Source organism: Haliaeetus leucocephalus, unplaced genomic scaffold (assembly GCF_000737465.1).
Source record: "Haliaeetus leucocephalus isolate CR32 unplaced genomic scaffold, Haliaeetus_leucocephalus-4.0 Scaffold495, whole genome shotgun sequence".
NCBI lineage: Eukaryota > Metazoa > Chordata > Aves > Accipitriformes > Accipitridae > Haliaeetus > Haliaeetus leucocephalus.
The window spans coordinates 6,873,111-6,888,528 of record NW_010972931.1 but is presented as its reverse complement, the minus strand read 5'-3'; the positions used below and the strand labels follow the sequence as shown (position 1 = coordinate 6,888,528).

The following is a 15,418-nucleotide window of genomic DNA, read 5'->3' as shown; positions in this document are numbered from 1 at the left end:
TTTGGGAAAACCCAACAAGCCAACAGCGCCTGAATTTTCAGAAGCTGTTGCTGCTTTTGAGTGCACAAGTTTAGACCTAGCTTTGCAGAAGTAATCGGCATACAGTTGACAATGACGGCAACTGTGAAATCAATCCCTTTGGAGTTCTGGTGCTAAGTGTTGAGAAGAGCTCTTAAAAGTAGTTTCTGCTTTTGAAAACTTTGGACTTAAGCCAGAGCTTTCATCTCCTTATCTATGAAAATGGAATATGGCTTAAATACCTCTCCAACAGCTCATGAAGATTCATTAATGTTTATAAAAGGCTCAGAATTGAAAAGCACTGACTATTACTGATTATTTATTAATTCCTGTTGTCTTGCACCTTCACATTCCTTTCACTTGTCAAAGAAGGGGATTTTGTGAGCAGCAGAACCAGCAAAACCTGTAACAGCCTCTGCTCTCCTCTCTGCCTTCCCTTACTGTAACAGTCTCCCTGCACCCCCTCCCCAGATCCCCACGTTGCCTTTACATCTTCAGTCCCCCCTTCTCCCAATACCTCCTGTCTCCCTCCTTCCAGCGTGGTCCTGGACTCCCTCCCAAGGCCTCCATGCTGAGGCCAGCTGGTCCGGAACATAGGTGCAGAGCGGCCAAGAACTGAGAGCATGAAAATTGGTTAGACTTGAGGGACCAAAGAGCAAAAATGAGGGCAGACTCCACAGTAGACCCCTTCTCCGCCACCAAGCTTCCAGCTGATGGAGCTTGTACAGCTCCATCTCTTCCAGGCCTCTGCCCCTCTCTCTCCGTTAGCTGAAATTAGCCACAGGCTTAAGAGTTATGGGAATGGGGAGGTTGGTACAAGACTATGTAAATACAGAGTTGTTTTTTTCCTTTGTTGATCAAGTAGACATTTGAAATGCTCTGAATGTTCAGATCGTAAATAAACTGCACTGAGCAAACTCACTTTTTCCTGTCGAAACCATTTATCTAAGTACAGTACTGGCATTTCTCTGTGCTCCTTTTTACAAGGTTGCACTCACAGTGGTAGGTATATGTGACTCGATCCATTCACAGTACAGATCAAGTCTTCTGAGGACACAGTGGCTTTTCTCAGAAGTGCTTATGTTCTCCAGCAACAAGACTCAGGACCTTAACACAAAGACATTTTTAGGAGCATTTTCATGCTACTGATCTATCCTATAGTAGCTCTCAGCCCATCTACCTCGTGCCAATGTGAGATAAAGTTTACTCTGCCCCAGCATGGCCTGTGGAAGCTGCAGTAACTCCTTCTGGCCAGAGGAAGGATGTTGTAAACCAAGGAGCTTGCTGGGGCATGCCATCTCCTAAAGACAAAGAACATATCTACAAAAATACAGGAACATGTACATGTGTACAGGCACTTTGTATACCTACATGGAGAAAGCAGTGAGCTAACAGAGGAACTGAAATCAAGCTAATTGTATTACTGCTTTGCCCTTTTTTGGCTGAGGAGCAGCCCTAGGACGCGGGGAAACCTGATGCTTTCAGTTCTGCCACACATTTGGAGCTCTGGCAAGTTACACCTCTGCCCGCTTCTCGCTGTAGCATTTACCCTGGCTTACATATGTGGGTGTGGATACCCAGACAAACCAAACTTGCCCCAAAGCACACATTTGATTCACAGTTCTATATGCAAGTCCACGCGAGGAGTTTTGGGAGGGTAGCTAGGACTTCAAAGCATCACCGGTATGAGCTACCTAAGGAACTGTTTCACCACGTGCTGCGGAAAGACGCGTTTGTCTTTCCTCAATTCCTGCTCACAGACATTCCTAGTCCATTATTGAACTACCAAAAATAAAATACTTCTGATTCAGCATTTTCTCCCTTGTGTCCTCTCCAGCTGCTGCCCAGGCATGGATCCCGCACCATTGAATGAGCTGTTCCTGTTTTGGACTGTGATGTTATTTCAGAAGGATGCACACAGAAGGCTCTGGCCATGAAAGGAATTTCAGCAGTGGTGTTTTTAACCCTTACTTGATGGTGATAGCTCCTGGCAAAGAAATGGTGCTGCAGAATTGGAGATGGCTGTTGTTTGCCTCAGCCCTCACCAGCTGAGGTCTCTGGTGCCACAGGGTTGTGAAATTGCATCAAGATCTAGAGTAGGGGTGATGAGCAGCAGCTACAGAGTTATTGTGCAGGGAAAGCCGCCTTCATGGAGCCCTGTGAAGAGCTTACTCTGACCCAGAGGTGCTATAATAAACCAGGGAGAGGGGCCAGTGCACGAATGGGTCATCAATACTAACCGGGAGATGGCCATGCCAGGTCTAGGTAACCATTTTCATGTTGGTTAGACAACTTCTAATGCTGTGATAGTAAGATGTTTGTGCTGTGGTTGCTGATGACAAACCACAGGCTCCAGTGGCTAATACATGTGAAATAGTAGCTGGCTGAGGCAGAGTGCACTTTTCCAGCTACACTGACTGCACGCGTCTGTCCTTGGTGTGATCTCTGCAAGAAAGCAGGAATGATTGGCAGTCAGGGACATAGATCTGCAGATGGTGGCTGATCACAGGGAAACATTTATGGACACAAGCACGGGATGCATAGTGCATGAAACAGGGATCCCGAGGAAAGCTAGGGTTTCCCCTTTGGAAAAAGGACTCAGTTTATTTCCAATGATATACTTACAAATAGAATGTTTCTGCCTGTCATTACATTATTTGACCCACTTCACCATCTTTTGTCCCAGCATGCAAAGCTATATGCTGAGGTCAGATCACCTTATGGGAAAAGAAGGTTTAATTATATATTAAATACTTGCAGAATGGTTTCAGTTGCTGAAGGCAAAATGGCTCAGCCTTCAAACTTGTTTGGATGCCAGTGTGCTCCATGCCATTTGTGCTACCACAGCACTCTGGACCTTCACAGCTTCTGTGAGGGTGTCAGTTAAGGACGCCAGTTTTCTGTTATAGGCAGGGACAGCAAGAGAAATCAGGGATGCCACAGGGTCTCATAGCTCTGTACTGCAAGTAGCACACTTGTGCGCTTGTGTACATCATACTTTGTGTATGTGAGAGGAAGGCTTTCATGCTGTAGGTATTTCTTGACTCTTCTTCCTTTCCCATGCACTCCAAGGCCAACCACATGTGAAAAAAAATTGGATCTGTGTCCAAAATCACTAAGCACTTGCAGGAGAACAGGGAACCTTTATTCCCCCCCCAACAGATTCCTGCCTTGTCATCTTATCTAAGAAGGAAACTGTATTCTTGGTTTTTTGGTAATGGGGGAGGGGAGAAGAGAATTTTCTTATTTACATTGTTCATCACAACAGGGTCATTGCTTCTGTGGCATCTTTTTTATCTCATCTCTACCCATTAGCCTGTTCTGATTCCCTTGCAAGACAGTAGTTTCCAGATGCTCAGATACTTCAGATTTAAGCTTGAAAGAATTTCAGTTCAGTGAAGAAGGGTGGGGCAACTGAACAAAAGGCATGTCACCAACGCTGGTTTAAGTACGTTTTTAGGGTACTGACTTGTTGCTATTCCCTAACAGAAAAAGCTGCTTCCCAGAGCTGTGACAAGAGACCTTATCTATTTGCTAAAAAGATGTTTAAACACTATCTGCTGACCAGCATATTAGTGAATAGGGAGGAACTAAAGGAAGCTTAGTCTCTTAAATGATCCTACCAATTTCTCCATTAAAAAAAATTCTCAAACATCACAATAAGGATGCTAGGAAGGCATGAGGAGATGTCAGACTAAGTTGGAGAAGCTGTCTGAAAACCAGAACTGCTTTTCCTTTTACCTGTCTGCCCTTCTCCCCTAATGTGGCATCATGCTACATATCTCCAAGGTGTTTATGCACTTCCATTGCTACTTAGACTTAAAATACAGGCCACAGAGGACAATGCTGTGATGCTGAAATATAAGAGAATATATAAGTCACAATGGAACATATTTCCATTCATACAACTCATGTTCACTAGGCTTATAATCTTAGCTTTATCTTTAGACTATTTCTCGGGCATCTGGACTATTTTCCAGACATCACTGCAAACACAGGTAGAGTAAATAAATAATTATGCTACATACTTCCCTCCAACACAGAGACACACACATCCTGCTCAGGACCGTATCTTACAGTGGAAAAGGCAGATGGTCAGGCAGCCAGGGGACAGGCTGCTCTTCTGCCTTGGTCTGAACATACTTGGTACGTTTGGAAGGTAAACATCTCCCAACAGTGGCACTAGAAAAACTCAGAGACTGCCCACAACTTAATATATTGGCAAATCTGCAGTCTTCATTTGAGGCAGCATGTGCACTTGCAATGGGGTTATCAACTGAGTGGTTAGATGTGAACCTGTCCCTATTTCTCCAGTGTATACTATTTTCCATGACAGGAATTACCTGGGAAACCCTTGTCGGGTAATGGCAAAGACAGCGATGACCACTTCTCTAGCTCTGGTTTTGCATTTCTTTCCCAAGGTTGTTCCTTGAGCCACCACTGAAGAAGCTCCCCAGAACACGACCTTAACATTCAGTCCCTTTGGATTCAGCCCCTTTGGACTGCCAGCGTGTTGCTGCCTACTCACTGAATTCAACCAGTACTTTATTCTCCAGTGAGGGAATTGATGAGATCTCTTCTCTGGCCCAGCCACTGATTTTCATAAAACTTACATGCATTTAAGAGTTCTGAAAGAATTTTGCCTTTCTGTCAGATCTGGCTGGAAAAGATTAATGGTGAGAAGTTGATGGGGAGAGGGAAGGGGGGAAGGGGGCTGATTTGATAGACAGACAAATAGACAATGTGATTGCATCAGTCTCATTTCCTTAGGAAACTGGGCTAAAAATAAAAGGCTTTATTTGCCCCTGGGAATAAAGCAGAATGTCTCTCACATCTTTACAAAACATTTGTTTCTATGTGTACTTATAAATAGTCAGGATGAGAGAGGAAGTTTGCACTGGATTTTGAGCAAAGAATTAAAAGGAAGAGCAGGAGGTGCGTGAATTTCAAAACTAGGGGTCCTTTTAGGCATACGACAGCACAGCAACGCATGCAGGGTCTTGTACAGTGACACCACATTACCCATGTGTATACATCATTCGCCTGCAAACCAAATGCCTGTTGGGCAATTTTTCACACCATCACAGAATGAATGTACTTTTTCGGCACCAGTGATGGATGATGTGCTTAAGACCAAACCCTTCATGCACTTTGAAGTCAGCAGACTCTCTCAGGTGTAAGTGAGCGACATGGAAATTGCTATATTTGATCAGATTTATGGTCTAGACATTCCTGTCTGACGGTGACCAAGACTAGCTACTTCAGAGGAAATACTCCCCAAGAAGGTCTCATCCATCATTAACAGATTGTGTAAGCTGAAGAAGCACTTATACGCCTTCTAAATTTCTCCTTTCCTGCATGAACTCTAGATATTTTGTTATCTTTGAAAATGTTGTATGCCTCCTTACAACCTTGGCCTCACTGATAATCTGTGGCAGTAAGTTCTTTTTATGCATGCTGTATGTAAACTGCTTTTTGTTTACAAGATTTGAATTTACTACCTTTCGGTTTCATTGAACTGGCAGCATTGTGGACTTGGGCTTTTATAGTCACACTTAACAGGGAACAAAGCAGTTCCACATCCTCTAGAAACTTCTGATTGTTGCGAGACACGAGTGCTGACATAACATCAAAAAAAGAGAATGGTTCGTACAGCAGGAGCCGAGGGTGACTTCCCTCATGGCAGGTTGGCAGAACAGATGCACTTGTATTGTCTATCATCTCCTTTGCTTTTGCACTACCTTTTAGTTTTTGCTTCAATGGCCTATGCATGGAAGCACCTTCTTTCTGAGACATGCTACAATTTCCATTACATGGATACTGTGCAGTCCCAGCAAATGCTGTACTGAGGACTGTCACTAGAGGCAGTCCTTGTCCTGAAGAATTTATGTTTAAAACAGGAAAGACCAGCACAGTCTGGGAAAAAGGGATGCAACACACCATTGGAAGATAAGAAAAGGAACATATATCTTGCCTGCAGGTATAACTGGGGCTCTTACCAGGAGTTAGCCTCCACTCAGCTTCCAACTTGACCTTGCTTCTCCAGAGGATGGGACTGATCTGTCCTAACTTAGAGGTCAAATATGTGACACCTGAGCTAACCATTCTACAATCCCTCTGCCACCAGCCAAGAGAATTAGGTACTTCCAGGAGACCGTTCATGTGACCTATCTTAAATAAAAAGGTAACAGCCTTTTCTTCTGTCTTCAGTTATATGTATTTGAGATTTCTTCTCAGACTGGTTTAAAACCCATGCTCCGCTCTTCTGCTTTCAGCAGTTACTCATTACTACCACCATCTATTCAAGATAGACTATTTTTCCCATTTCCAAATTTGTCAACCAAATGAAGATGGCCTTCTTGATCACCTCTGTCACTAGTTAGAAGTCAGTGTCTCTGGTACAGGCAGAAATAGAACTTTACTTACATTTTAATCACAAAACATGTGCCTATGCCTGTCTTGGGTACCTTTTTTGCTAAAATGTTTTGAATTTTTTAGGTAACCTCTGAGAATGGTGTATCTTAATTTCAGACTAACTTGCACACTGGGAAGTATTACTAATTCAAAGAGCACCTTAGACTCCAAAATCACTTACATGTTCTCAGAAATTTTGCTCCTGACCTCACTTGCATCATGATCTTGAAAGAAAAGCACAAAGATTGGAAAAACATCTGAACAAAATGGTAATCAAAGCAGCTGATTCTTTTTTTTTTTTTTTTAAGCTCAAGAGCAACCCCCCTGTCTAATTATACTCAACTGCAATAAAGTCTGAGTCATGACTTGTCAGATGATCCTCTTGGTTGATGTGGTTACAAACCAACAGCTGCACATTGGGAAAGCAAGCAAAACGAAGACCTTGCAAAAGCGTAAGTCTTCCTTGTTTCCCTGGTCCTTTGCTTTTCTCTCTCTCCATTACCTTACATGGGTTCAATCAACCTACAGGGCAGAAACTGCATTTCTTAACATCTTGATTGTGTCATGCACATTTATGTTGCTGTACAGATAATTGGTATGTAAAGAATATGAGTGATGCTGTGAAAAGCCAGAAGGGTAAGGTTAATACTTGATGCAAACTTGACTGTTATTTGTTTGTTATAAACACTCCCTGACAAACCATGTCACAGCACTGGAAAAAGAAGGTCTTTAGTTATAACACAAGGAAAATACATGGCTGGTGCAGCCTGGCAATGCTGCTCTTAGTTTTATGTCCAAGTAGCCACACACTCAGGCTAGTCAGGGCACTGTTTGGCTGCTTCACATCTTGCTCATTGACTTCTCAGAAACCTCTCCTGAAAACAAAACTCTCCCTAGGATGTAACTACTGAGTTATTCATCAAAAGGGAACTGCTATCTTATCTTACGTTGATATGTATGTTTGCTCATTTCATTTTTCTTTTTGTGTTTCTTAGCCCACCCACTTAGCCTGAGTTAGGGCGTCCCATAACTCAGCTATCTCCTGTCCAGAGGGCATCCTTGGGCAGTTTACTTTGCTACGGAGCTAATGCATTGCATTCTCTGACAGCACTGACTGGATGTGGATCATTAGTATCTTCACCATGACCAGAGCAGATAAGCAAAGCTGTGTCTGGATACAGTAATTTTGTGTTTTTCCCTTTTATTTCCTTATAACAAGGATTAGGGCTTGCTTGTTTTAAGACACTGGAAATTATATACTTCTAATGCAGCTGATTGCAACAAACAGATTGTGGGTGAGGTGAGGAGACCTTCGGTAGATAGAGATTGTGGATTTTTTTTTGGTAGAGAGATAGTGTTGCATTTGCCTTGTCTTTGAATCACATTAAATATACACACTGTTAAAAGGCTACTGAAATGTTAAAATGTTGGTGTTTCAAATGAAAATCAATAGCATGCTATTAGGCTCATTATATTGCTGTTATGCATCATTAAAATGTATTTAAAAGCTTTCAGCATAGAACAGGAGATGAGATGAATAACAAGAAACTTTGAGGATGTGCAGCATACTTAGAAGGCAATAAAGAGTCAGGCACAAGAGAAACTTTGTAGGCACTTGGAAAGGAAGCTGCAAAGAGCTCACTGGGTGTTTGAAACATATGGGAACGTGAGAAAATGAATGACGCAGAACTCGGGATACAGACAAATGAGCGGAGCTGCACCACTGCTGGAGGCAAACAAAATCGTCAAATAATTTTAAAGATACTTTCCTAAATGGGTCTTTGCAGTTTGAGGTTCTCTCTTTGCCTGGTCTGTATATACCACTGTACCACAATGCTCAGTGATGCTCCTAAAAATACTACTGACATTTTGCCTTCTTGCACAAAAGGATTGTATTAGGTCCTAAAAGCACATTTATAAATTAGCTTTTCCAAGCATCTTTCTGGTCAAATGTCATGTGGAAAAGTGTCACATCATCAGATACTCTAACCTACTTCTTCCCTGTCTGAAACAGATTTCTAATGAGAAGCTTTTGGTTTAATATTTAAATATAAGTGTGTATGTTTATGCATGAATAAGTATGTACACATACAATTATATACATGAGAGACAGAAAGAAAAAAAATTTTCTTTACTAAATTTCTGAAATTTTCTTTCTAAAGGGAAAGCATGGGAAGAAGTGACTCTCCCAATGGCTGGGAGTTGAAATGGGCAAGAGGGACAACAGATTTCCAGTCCCTACACACATGTATTTTTATGCTTTTATACCCGATTGCCATGGAGCATGTTTGCCTTGCTCCTGGAACAGGACTAGAACACAGACCACCATCCTGCGTCTCACCAAGCACACTCCCACTAAACCCATCAGACTCTGCTTTTGCTCCCTTTCCCTCCCAGTGAATCTTTAATCCCTGTAAACAAAGCAAAGTAACCTCAGCCAGAGGAGATGAACACTCCCCTCTGCTCCTAACAGGCATAGCCTGGGCTGCAGTTTAAAACCCTGTGGGCAGAGGAAGAAGGAGGACCTGAATCTCCCACTTCCTGGACAAAAGCTCTCTAATCAGCTCTGAATTATCGAATACTCTTCCAGAAGGTGGACTTCAAATTTGTAGCTTAAGCATAAAGTCCTTCCTCCTGCAATTTTATCTGCATAGGTAAAGATTCAACTGAAATTGATTTTGGATGAAAACAGAAACATAAAGCATAAATCATCAAGCCACGGAACGGAAATAGTCCCATTTGAGTCAGATGTGCAATTGCATAGCTCAAATTAAAAATGCTGAGTGCTCAGATTAAAGTTCACAGTAAAGAGTTCCCGAGCAATGAATATACTGAACGTTTTTACACAAAACACATGCTCAGCTATTTTAGAATTACAGATGGATTTAAAAAAATCCCTGTCTGATTAAACAGTAAGTAGAAAGGACAAATGAAAATATCGTTTTGCTTCAAATAATTTTTTGAGGAAAAAAAATATTTCTGAGTTATCAGGGAAGGGTTTCCTAGTCAGAAGAAGGGTCTACGGAAAGATGTATATGCAAATAGCCACGCGGTATGCTGCTTTTATGTGCCAATATGACCCTGCTGGAGTTTCACCATTGATTTTAAATGGGGCCAAAGCGCCATTTCTTCTGGAAGTGTCTAACACTCAAGAAACCAAGTGAGTGGACTAACATTAATTTACATGTGTGAGCATCCACCATTTGAAAACTGGCTCAAAATGCAGAGGTATCACTAAAATTCACAGCAGTTAAAAGATTTCAGCAACAAACATGTTTATTTCTAAGCCACCCAGTGTTCAGCACTCATGTGATGATATTTTTGGTGTTTCTTAAGCGCTCTTCAAACTGATGCAAGAACCCTTGGCACCTTTGAGGTCTGACTAACAAGTGGAGATGTGTTCTCATACAGTTACTCAGGAAGGCTTTTAGGCATTGTTAGCATGCCAATACTGTTGATTGCTCCAGGAATAACAAAATCTGTTTCTGCATTGGTGGTCCTGTCTTGTGTTCTGAATTGAAGAGATGAACTAGGAAGAAAAACATGCAAAGGTCGCTAGAAAGATGGACATGAAGAGATGCATACAAAATGCACCTACTCCTTCCTCTTTCTGATATGTTGCTATTTAAAACACACTGTAGATGGGATGGGTCACTTAAATTATTATAGAAAGGAATTTGTGTACAAGAGAGAATTCTCATGAGAATAAACAGAACAATCTGGAAGTGCTTTAATCTACCCTTTGACTTTAAGGTGTGATTTAATTCCTTCCCACTGTGTCCTTCCCAAATGAAATGTGGGATAAAAGATAGGCTGGTGGAAGTCGTTTCCTAAGTATTCAGCCTCTTTGCTAGAAGAAACTCAAATACTTACCGCAGAGCAAGTTGATTTAATACATCTTCTTTGCCACTTCTTCTTTCTCCTTTCAAATGCTGTCTTTTTCTATTGATCCTTCATTAGCAGTTTTTGCCTAGTGCCCACAATGCAGTTCATGTTCCTTGGCTGTCATCTAAAATACAATACCAAACAATAACATAATCAATTTTAATAAGGAAAGAAGGAAAAACAACTTCTACAGCTGAATTACACAGCCTTTCCCTTAGCTCAGGAAATCAAATCAAATCAAACTGAATGTGCTTCTTTGGTTGTAGATCTAATTTTCCAGTAACAATGACAATTTGTCAAAGGCTGGTTTTCATTTAAATTCTAAAACAATTGCATACTAATGCTGAAATAATTTGTAAAGGTTTATTTGTATTTGCAAAGGGTTACCTGCCAGACTAGATTGTCTGTGTCACTTTTAGTCTGGAATCTCTGTATCTGTATTAGCATTTATGAGCCAACAGGACAGAGTTAGACAGAGAGACTGAGGGTCAGTAATTTAAGTATAGCATAAATCCCTTTATCCCTCTTTAGGAACTCAAAGCATGATTTTTACTGAGGTTCTTACTCAAACCCAAACATAAAGAATGACAGGTATATTTTATGCTTTTATTGACCATTTAATAGCTATTCTATAAGCCATCTAAAAGAAATGGAATATGCTCAGCCTGCTCCCAGAGGAGCTGTTCTGCAAAGGCAGAAAACGGAATTCTTCCCTTTACACCATGAGACTGTGCTGCAGTGATGCATCTCCTGTGGAATCTGACCCCCACCCCCCCCCCCCCCCCCCCCCCCCGACCCACTGGGGTAGCTGGGGCCCCAACCTTCCTCCTCGAGTGTAATGTGATCCATTTCAGAAATCAAATCTGAGTGAGAACTCATTTTATTTGAGTCTGCACTAGTATCACATACTCTCTCTTCTTCATTACACGAGTTTTGAGCCCAAGAATATCCAACACACTCATGTGCTCACAAAATAGAGCACCCCGTGCAGTTACAGAAACACTCTTTTGCAGAACATTTACTACACTTTCTGCCCCAAGGGTATTTTACCCCCATCGTTTTCTTAGATTAAGATTTTTGCTACCCTGAAATGGCAATCTGTTTTAAAATCATTGTGGCTTCAAAATTCCCTTTGTCAACTGGTGCTTATGCCCATCCCACTTCCTATAAAGTATTCCACCTTCTAAACTGCTAGCTTTCCTGCTCTGCCCAGAAACCTTTTAATTTGGGTAGAATAATTTCAGATGGCTGCATTAGCCATGTATGAGTCACAATTTTTTTGCTATCTCAGTCATTGGGGAAACTTCTTATTGCTCTGAAGTCCATTTCTGCAATTCTACATCCATTATTCCAGTAAGTACATTATCCAAGAGTGGCTTACATTTCTGAAATTTATAGGAAAACAAGAGGCAGCTTTCTCTTTCTAAAGATATTTCGTCTTTTTGTTCTGTTGTCTTCAGCAGAATTTGTTATTGGGAGCAGGCTGTACAAAAAAGACCACCTGGATAGAAGCATCACAGGTCTCTTTGACTGTGGATTAGCACGCAGCAAACTGTCCCTCAATTTAAGGCACAATTTTAGGTGTGATCATTTCTAACCATAAACTTCATCCCAAAAATGAACAAATACAACTTTTGCCAGCACACCAGAAACAGAAAATCTGCTTGCCAGTCTGAGGTTGACATATGAGAGCAACATACAAAATCCTCAAGGAAGGATTAGGAGAAAAGCTATATTAATTCTTTACATCTCTATATGGGATCTTGGAGGTGTTCCCAGACAAGAACCTTTACTGATGGGGTACAAGTGAAAAGAACTGTCTCACAGTGAAGCATCAGTAAAAGATGTGAAATGAAATGCATAAAATGAGTCACCAGGACCAGATGGGATTCACCCAAGAGATTTTTATCAGCTGAAGGATGAAGATGCTAAACTATGGACTGCGATGTGCAAGCCGCTCATCAAAATGGTCTCAGTACCAAAGAAATAAGGGTGGCAAGTCTGATACCAATTTTTAACAAGGCCATGGAGATAATCCAACAAACTATAAACCACCAAGTCCAATTTCTGTGCTGAGAAAATTGCATGAAACTACAGCAATGACCAGAACTTGTGTGCACAAAGGTGAGACTGAGGAGTAACCTCTCCGTGTGTGCGTAAAGGGACGGATGATGCACTCTTCTTGGGTACGTGCTAAGCTTCCTGGTGAGCAAAAATCATTCAGGACTGTAAAAACTAAAACTGGCAGGAAGGTGCTGCAGAGGATTTTTGTAATATTGCATGACTGTATTAAATGGTAGTGATATCAAATATTTGATAAATACAAACTAAAATACTGCAATAAGAGTGGGGTGGAAAAGGAAGGAATCCTCCCCTTTTGTAGTGGTGGGTGCTACCTATCTACTGCTGAGGAGGTCATCGAGGACAGTTCTTTTATAGTGTCAGGTTCATGGCTCAAAAGAGCAAACATGAAAAAGGAAAAGAGAAGTAAACAGGGCTCATAAAGGTGTATAAATCTGTGGGACACTCACAGCTTGAACACTGGATGCAAGTTTGGTCCCCCCTTCTCAAAAAGGATACGGCAGAAGTAGAAAAGAGAGAAGGGCAACAAGGATGGCAGAATGAGGATGCCAGAGAAGGGGATATGTCCTTAGGGAGAACAACTGAGGTAAGGCATGGCAAGTGATGCACAGAATGATGAGCAATGAGCAGAGGGGAGAAGGAAGTACTGGTTTGCACAGCAACAGTTTTTAAACTGCAGAACCCATTGCCACAGGGCTTTATGCACGCCAAAAATAAAAATGGGTTCATAGAGCACGTAAGAAGAGCTCAAGAAAAAAAATTTCCTTGGGGCTGGGAATTGTAGTGATGAGCATTCGACCTTCGACTCAGGAAGTGCCTGAACAGCAGATGGCCAGAAGCCAGGTGTACACAGGGGAAAGCATCATTCTGTGCTTTCCCCGCTGGATGCTTCTGCTAGCAGTCATGGACAAGACGCTGAGCTAGGTGAACATTATCCTATGTTTTTGTGTACAGTTACGGACGTTTATAGCCACAGCTACTCACATGAGTTTCTTTCAGTCACTCCTATCAGGAAAACTTAGTTTCGCTTTAATAAGCTATCACTCTCTCAAGTCTTTTACACCCTTGTATCAAACCGTAACTCCTAGTCTCTCTAGCAGGTTTAAAAGAGACCCAGAAACAGCCCCTTGGGCCTCTTCCACTCTGCAGACCACTGACACAGTTTCGCCTCCCCAATCTATTGCAAGGGCTCTTTGACCCCGCAGAACCAAACCTCTCTCTGGCACGAACAGAGAACTACAATTTCTCTGCACGTCAGCAAGACAGAGGGGAAGACAAAGCTGGCCTGTTCTGTATACCCTCAGCCCCTCTGTAAAATGAAATGTCTTCTCATAGACTGAGCGTTTGAGTCAGCTGCCAAAGTTCATCTTTCTACCTATTTATACAGAAATCCATATGAGTTGTGAGGAACCTTCTCCCACAGAGTCTTTCTCTCTAAACTACTGAGCTTTCACATTGTTTGACTGAAGATATTTGACTTCTTTTCTCACTTCATCACAGGTAAGGGTGGAAAGCTCTTCTTCATGTCCGTGCCTTCCCAAGTTCTCCAGCTAGCCCTACCGCACACCTACACAGATTACTTCCTTGGCAATTTGATCTTCTTCCTAAGTCTTACAATTAAAGTCCTTGCTGCAGTTGTTAGTAAATTCTAAATTGGCCCAAAATTCCAAGGACTCCTTCATTTCCTTGAATACTGTGCTGGCCATGGCAGGAAGCTCACTGGCATCCTCTTCCATCTGCTTCGCTGTTCCAGCTGAGTGTCTTGCAAGCAGACCTCTCACTGTGATCTAGTCGGCTGGTGAGCAGCTGCTCTATCAACAAGGCTTCCAGATCACACCTCACATGACTGCAGACCCTGTTTTTTTCCCAAAGGCATCATTTTTTAACATCTGTGTATGTACATGAAGCCTGTACATCTCTTCAGATCTTGGTTTCTTTCCCACCAATAATGTGAATTAAGGAACTAATCTATTACTTGGTCTATGTGCAGAATGCTAGCTTGCAATTAGTATTAGAAACTGGATCCCGCCTCTCACACCAGTATGGCTAACTAGAAAGCCAAGGTATTCCGGGCTGGGTGACCTGAGAGGAGTACCGATACTAGACCAATCAAGACGGCAGAAGCAGCATCTGCTGTCAGGACCCTCCAAGCCCTCCTCCTCTCAGCACACACCACAGAAAGCTCTTCCTCCAGGCCATGCCCTCAGCCCTTCCTCAGGCTGTGCCCGACGTGCTGTCCCTCAAGATGCCCTTCCAAAAGACAAGCTGGTGAAAGAGACCATCGCACTCAACAGGGATGTTCTTCCACCCCTGGCTTCCAGCCACACGCCACCGCAGCTCGCCGTCGCCGAGAACCCCACCGGCAAAGCCGGTAGCTCTCCGCTGAACCGGACCATGGAAGAACCGGGTGAGCGCTGCCCTCCGGGACACTTTAGGCCGGGGCAGCAAGAGCAGGTGACCACCACCCTTCCCTTCGTCGCCGGCGGCACGGCGAGGCTGTCACCACCGCTGACTGGCGCGCGGCCTTGGCGTCCCCCTCGGTTCCGTCCCTCTCGGGGGGGGACGCACAACCCCTCGTGGGGCGCGGAACGTGTCCGCGCTCCCCTTCGGGGTGGTGACGGGGAGGGCGATGCCGGGGGCTGGGGGCTCCCCTTCGTTCAGAAAGCGATGGGATGACCTCACAGCGAGACGTCATCAAACGCGTCGCCGTTCCGTCGTCAACCGAAACGGCGACGAGGCGTTCCTCGGCCAGAAGAGAACCGCGGGACCCACACCCGGGCAGGGAGCGGGGGCACCGATGGCGGCCCCGGCGGGCGGGGCTCCGCTTCGGCCCCCTCCTGCCTGCCAAAGGGAATCGCGTTTTTCCAGCTCCCCACGCGGGGCCGACACCCCCGTTGCGGCCGACACCCACCAGCTCTCTCGCTGGGCCCCGCTTGCCGGTGCGGCCTTGCCCGCGCAACCGGGCCCCGCCGGAGCGGGCCCGTCCCTCACGGCGCGGAGAGGGGAGGAGCTCCGCCCC

At 43.5% G+C, this 15,418-nt stretch overlaps 1 protein-coding gene across 1 annotated transcript in view; it reads left to right on the top strand.

Annotated features, from left to right (window-relative positions):
• The first annotated feature begins 15,326 nt into the window (after nt 1-15,326).
• CNOT11 (CCR4-NOT transcription complex, subunit 11) overlaps nt 15,327-15,418 on the top strand; it is a 12,493-nt gene continuing 12,401 nt past the window's right edge. The window contains exon 1 of the mRNA XM_010575721.1: nt 15,327-15,418. This exon is cut by the window's right edge and continues 352 nt beyond it. The gene's annotated coding sequence lies outside the window, so the exon portion shown is untranslated.